At 46.4% G+C, this 6,326-nt stretch overlaps 1 protein-coding gene across 1 annotated transcript in view; it reads left to right on the top strand.

Annotated features, from left to right (window-relative positions):
* The first annotated feature begins 503 nt into the window (after positions 1-503).
* CYRIA (CYFIP related Rac1 interactor A) overlaps positions 504-6,326 on the top strand; it is a 75,564-nt gene continuing 69,741 nt past the window's right edge. Inside the window, exon 1 of the mRNA XM_077311056.1 lies at positions 504-934. The gene's annotated coding sequence lies outside the window, so the exon portion shown is untranslated. The remainder of the gene's footprint in view (positions 935-6,326) is intronic.

Here is a 6,326-nt window from a genome sequence, read left to right as displayed (position 1 = left end):
CTGTGGCAGTGAATTCCCTAAGTGCAATTCTAAACGAGCCCAATCTATTTAGTCTTTTCACGTGTACATTGTAGCACGACAGGTGCGCCTCAAAGGTGATGTAACCACCCCGAAGCCCAGTGTGGCTGTTGAGGGCAATCTGAACTCCAGCTCCCAGTACCCAGGCCAAAGCCCAAAACCCACTGAGAGGGATCCAATGAATCAACTCCACAAATTGTCTGGGCTTCTGCAAAGGAAAATGTGGAATTGTGCAAGGGCATGGGATGGCACCTCCTGCGTGCCACAACAACCCCCCTCCCCTCCCCGTCCCCCAATTTGATACCACACGTTGTGGGATGGTGCATAACGATAAGCACTCGGTTTCTGATTCCCTATCCACAGCGGGGGGAGGTAAGAACCCGGTCGTGAGGGGATGATCCCGACGACAGCGCAACCTCCCAGAACGCGTGGCTCCGGCCCAGTTGTTTTCAAGGCGATGCGCCAGAGGCATCACTAGGCTCGGTTTCGCGCTCGCCAGGAGCTCTGGTTTGGGATTGGCCACTGCGGGGCCCAAGCCCCCGCCACGGCAACCAGGCTCGGGACAAGGGGAAAAAAAAAAAAAGACTCCCTCCGTCCCTCCCTCGCTGAGGAAAAGCGCGTCGTGCGTCCGGACTGGCAAGGCGGTGTCTGCGGCAGGGAGGAGACAGGGCCGAGCGCGCGCTCTGACAGACAGACAGGCAGCGCCTCCCCCCCGACAGCGAGGAGGGAAAGAAGCAGAAGAAGCAGAAGCCGCTTCCCAGGGAGCGCCCCGCCCGCCCCCACGCCCGCCCGCCCGCCCGCGCGCCCCCCATTTCCCCGAGCCGTGCGGAGCTGGGTCGCCTCATCTTTAGCGCGCGCCGCCCGGGCATGGCTGAGCCCGCCGTTGTCTGCAGCAGCGCGGAGAAGAAGGGAGCAGGTGAGGGAAAGCAGCAAACGGAGGGGAGGGCCGGAGGCCGAGCCACGGCTTTCTTGCCTGAGAGAGAAGAGAGGGGGAGGCGGGCACCGGGGGACGGGGAATGGGGTGGGGGGAGACGGCGGGAAGGGCCCCGCCTGCGCCGCAGCTTTGGGTGGGGGCCGGCCGGGAGGAGCGCGCTGCCTGGCGAGAGCCCCGGGAGGTGGACCCTGCCCCGTCTCCTACTGGTCGGAGCGGCAGGTTCTTCGCGCCCTTCGCGTCAGCCTTCCTCCTCTCCTCTCCTCTCCCCGCCCCGGCGAGCGCGCCTCGCCTTCCTGGGCAGTTCGGGTGGGTCGTGCGCGCTGCCCGTCGTGGGGTTTGCGACGCCCCATGGAGGCTCGCAGCCCTAGGCTTCAAGGGTGGGGGCGGGGAGGAAAAGGCACCTGTTGCCGCACTGGCATCCCTCCCCCCCAAAACCCCCCCCCCTTTCAATAATGAATAATGATTGGGATGAATGTCTCTCTAAATGGATTAAAAAGGTGGTCGCTCTTTCTATCCCCATCGGAAGAAAAGTTGTAGGGAGGTCCCCATTCCCCCGTATTTTTGCATTTTCTGGCCAGTGACAGCACTTTTTTGCATTTTGCATTTTTGTCTTTTTGCATTTTCTGGCCAGTGACAGTCCCCAGTGGGGACATGTGTTGTGGCCCTCCCCAGGCCTCGCTGTTCCTCTTCCCCTTCCTCCACCGAGGATGGATTGTATTAAAATCTAATTTGGGTTTTTTTTTTTTTTTTGCCTTGCTTCGTGCTGTCATGCTTGGGGTGGTGCGGAGAGACTTCCTATCCTGTGATTCTGCTTTATGTCGCCCTCCTCCCTTTCCTAGATGAATTAGGGAAGTGGAAAGGAAGGAGGGGGGGGGAAGATGAATTGGAAGAGTCTTTTGCCTGATGTTCGCCTTATGGATTAGCAAAGGCAAGCCTGGTGCTTGCATGGCTTGTGGGGAGACTGAAAGCGGATATTTAAGGCCTGGCAATAATAAAAATAAAAGACGCTGCGGACATCACGATAAAGGCGGTATGGTTGCCACACATGTGTGCGCATGTACACACACACACATCTACTACACTAACCTGTTTACAGAATAGACTCTGCATTGCAGCTGTAACATTGGTAAATGACAGCCCTGTGGATTTTTTGGTAAGTTCTCACAATGCTGCTGCCAAACCTCAGGGAAGCCCCCATTGTTTCCCCTTGCGGCAGCAGCCACATGATGCTCACGATGTTCAGATTATGCCTAAAAATCAGTTCAGAAAGGATACGCTGGGTCCTCACAGAATAGTTTTTCACATCTCTTCTGGTTGGGTACAGGTAAAAGGGTTGCAGTATTGCAGAAAGCGTGGTTTAGAAAGCCCTTGGGAGGAAGGCATTAAAAATTAAACTGCAACATCATGAAAAAAATATTTGTTAGATGGATGTGGGGAAAATATAGGTTAATATTAGGTATTGACGTTACAGGAGGTATCCGTGATTTCATTTCACATCGACTTTGTTTTTGAGCAACCCTGGGGTCGTTCTAAATTTGATTGGAACAGTGGTGCTGAGAGAGGTGTTTCCTATCTGCCTGCCTGCCTAGCTAGCTAGCTTTAAACAAAGGGTGATGGTATCTAGTTACAGATTTCTTGTGTATTGACTTACCCTATATGTTGTATGATCCTGTTCATTTGCTAAGAAAGAAATGTCACTGGGTTAAATGGCCCTTTGAACCTGGTATGTGTGTTGCACCCTGACCTGAATAGTCTAAGGCATTTCTTTACCATTGAGAAATTGCTGAAATATTCTTTGAGAAAATCCGGAAGTAATGTCAGCAGAATACATCTTCCTGCAATGTCCCTGGAAGTCACATGTCAGCAGAAGTGATATTACCCAGACACTCCCACCGGATGTGACATCACCAGGCTGTTCCCATGGCACAGGAAGTGACAGCACAGAAATATTTTCAGATTATTTGTGAACAGAACTATACCTGAACTCTGGGCTGGCTACCAGTTTGTTCTTCACCAAAAAGAGTCTGTAGGGAGAGCCTGCAGAAACCGGGCTGGGGCAGGCCTATGCTACTTTGTTGCTGCCTTGTTTACCCCAATGCCAGAAACAGGGCGAGAGCAGACCTATGCTGCTCTGCAACCTCTACCCCTTCATACCTGAAACAGGACTAGGGCAAGCCTATGTCACTCTGTTGCATCTTTCCCCCCAAGAAGCCCTGGCCAGTGAGGATTTGTATGGTTGAGGCCCTCCCTTTCCCCTCTCCAGGCCCATCATTGGCCATTGTGGGAGGGGGGCAGGTCAACAACCATATATGATATACCAGATAATTTTTTAAAAAATTAAATAACTGCTGCCCAGTTGGCAAAACCCTTCCAGGGCTAATGAAACCCTGGTTGAGAAAGCCTGGTTTAGGGTAATCCAATCCCATAATATCTCAGAAGGTAAGCAATGTCAGCCTTGTTTAGTGGATGGAGACCTCCAAGGGAGAACCAGAGTTGCTACACAGAGATAGGCAATGTCAGTGTGGTGCCAAGGGTTGCCATAGTGCCCACTAATACTTTGGTGCCCACCAGGTGTTTTTAGAAAGTAGGTGGGGTCAGGTGTTTGTTTGCACATCTGAGATATGATTGGTGGTAAAGATCAAAATGACATTTCAGTAACAGCTGCCACTACAATGTTGGTTTTATTCTCTTCTATGACTCTTCTTTTCCAGTGTATTTTAAAAATGTACCCCTCTTATCACCTGCACCTGGGCTTCCCAAATGACTATTTTGTGGTTGGGCCTGCCACCCTGTGTCAAAATTCAAAATAAGCCAGAAGGCTCAAAAAGATTGGAGACCCCTGGTTTGCACAAATGGAAATATCTGTAAAATATATTGAAAGAGGAAATATTTTGTGTTCGTTTATTGTCCTGTTACTACAGTATAGGGATTTGGAAAGTTTATATATGAGGCAGGATTTCCCCTCGGTTTTCCTTTCTCTTCATTGATTGAGCAATGTTTTCTTCTTTGTTGAAGAACTCTGGCTGTCCCACCCTGTCACAGTATGATATTTTGGCTGTTGGCTCAGCCCAGGAACCTGAGGGGAGGATCGGGAGCCCCCTTTGCTTAGATGGCACTTGAGGCATTTTGAAATTCAAAAATGACAAAATATTTTATTTAACAGAGAGGGGAAAGGTCAGGTGAAATCAGGAGATGAAATTTCTGAGGTAAAACCAGCACCTGCACAGACTTCAGTTCTTATGTTTCAGGCTGAGAGTTTATTAAGCTATTCACAGTTACCGAAATCTTTGTGTTGAGAGGCTTTTATTCTAGTGTTTTTCTCAAATCCTTCAGTATACTTTGAGTATTTTCTGACTCTTTTTTGTTTCCAGAAGGCAGATGTACTCTTTCCAGTACCCAACTTCCTTTTCTTGAAACACCAGTACTTGTGAGTTTTTAATCTACTCTTAAAGTCTCTAGAGGCTGTTTCTAACTAGACCAGACCAGGGATCTTGACTCTTCAGAATTAACTCTCTGTTCGACTGTGAGCCTCTAACTAACTACCCACTCATCCTTGCCAACTTTCTCCCAATTCTCCTGTCTTTGTTAAACTGCTCTCAGTTAGGGCTGAATTCTGAAACGGTCAGTACTCAATTCTTCTCAGCTAGGGCTAAAATCAGATTGCATCTCTCTCCTCAACATCCAGTTCAAAAGTTTTTCTGTGCTTAGAGGATGCTAACAAATTAGTTATCTTAGAAGAGCCTGTCACTAAAGGAATTAACCCTTCACAGTCCTTTATCTGTTTACATAGCACTTCTAAACTTTAAAAAATGCAGTCTGTCACAATATGTTTGTGTAGATAGCCATATTTTATAAAACCAGTTTTATAAAACCAGAAATTACTAGAAACAAGGCTTAGCTAGTATATACTTTACATTGTGCCAGTGTTGTAGCAGAACTTTAGAGATAACCTCAATTGTGTGGATCCAAGATTTTCCAGTTCTAGTTGCTTTTGGTATTGAAGAAACTCAGTGATTCCAGCATTGTCTGAAATCAGTATTACGGTTTTTGAAGCTTGTAAAGCTTTTAAAAACATTGTGCTGTTACTTCTCTTTCTGTTTTATTTAAATACATTAAATAATGTTTTATTTAAATACATTATTTAAATATTTAAAGACCACTTTTCTCCAAAGGCAGATAACATCAGTAAAGGCAGATAACATCAATAAAATTATATGAAATATAATACTTGAAAACCGAAACTCTGAAATTAGATTGTAGCAGTCACCAAAAAGAAGCCCAAGGCCCACAAAATAATTATTAGGAAAAACTAAAGGCCCTTCTAAAGAGTTCCTTATTAAAGGCTCTCTAAATCTCCAAGATAGAAAGGGCTTTCTCGGTCTTGGCCCCCACTTAGTGGAATGAGCTCCCAGATGACATCAGAGCTCTGCTGAAGCTAAAACAATTCCACAGGCCCTGCAAAAGGGAGCTCTTCCAACAGGTTTTCGGTCAGGACAACCAGGGTCCAGAGGCCCCTCCCACCATCACCTGCAATCACAGGGGAAAAAAATGGAATCACAGTGCAGTCAAAAATCTGAATGGTTGAATGTGGACTGTTGAACATTAAATTATAAACTGTTTTACTATTTTTAGTACAAATGTTCGTTGCTAAAGGTATTATATATTTAAGTAAAGATGTTTATTGTATTGTATTGTTTTATGAAAGTTTCCAATGGTAAACTGCCTTGAGCTGAAAGGGAGGGTAGTATATGAATATAATAAATGAATAAATAAAACAATTTCTCATTGATCCTGGAGGCTAAAAATCCCTTTAATTTTCAAAACAAGGTTTGGATTCAAGAACTGAAGTTTTCAGAAATTCTAAATACAGTTAGTTTGCAGGACGGGGAAAGGATTTTAAGTAGATAAAATGGTTGTGATCCTTCTTAATGATTCCTTATTTGGGTCGCAATAATGTCTTGTCATGCCAACAAAGGTTCCTGTGTTTCCCAGGCCTCCATTAATACATAAGCAAGGAGGTGGAAAAATCCATTTCCCAGTCAGCTTTCTGGCTTATGCCAGGCCCTAATAAAAGCACAAGGGAAACGGCAGGGGGGAAGACAGCAAATGAGGGAAAACATGCAAATATCGTAGTGACCAGCCCGATTTGGTTTGGGGTTTTCTCTTTTCTCATATCCATAGACGACAAAAACAGCCAGGGCAGCACACTTTGGGCAGCACACACTTTTTATCAGGGAGGGATCTTCACAATGGTTGATATAAGCTTCCTGCTGTGAAAAAAAACACACACGTTTATTAGAGTGTAGCTGTGTGTTGTTTTCCTCTTGGAAAGTGCAGAAATGACAGTGATTCTTTAAAAGACGTAGTTGTGCTT

The sequence above is a fragment of the Paroedura picta genome, chromosome 1 (assembly GCF_049243985.1).
Source record: "Paroedura picta isolate Pp20150507F chromosome 1, Ppicta_v3.0, whole genome shotgun sequence".
Lineage (NCBI taxonomy): Eukaryota > Metazoa > Chordata > Lepidosauria > Squamata > Gekkonidae > Paroedura > Paroedura picta.
This window is presented reverse-complemented; position numbering and strand designations above follow the sequence as displayed.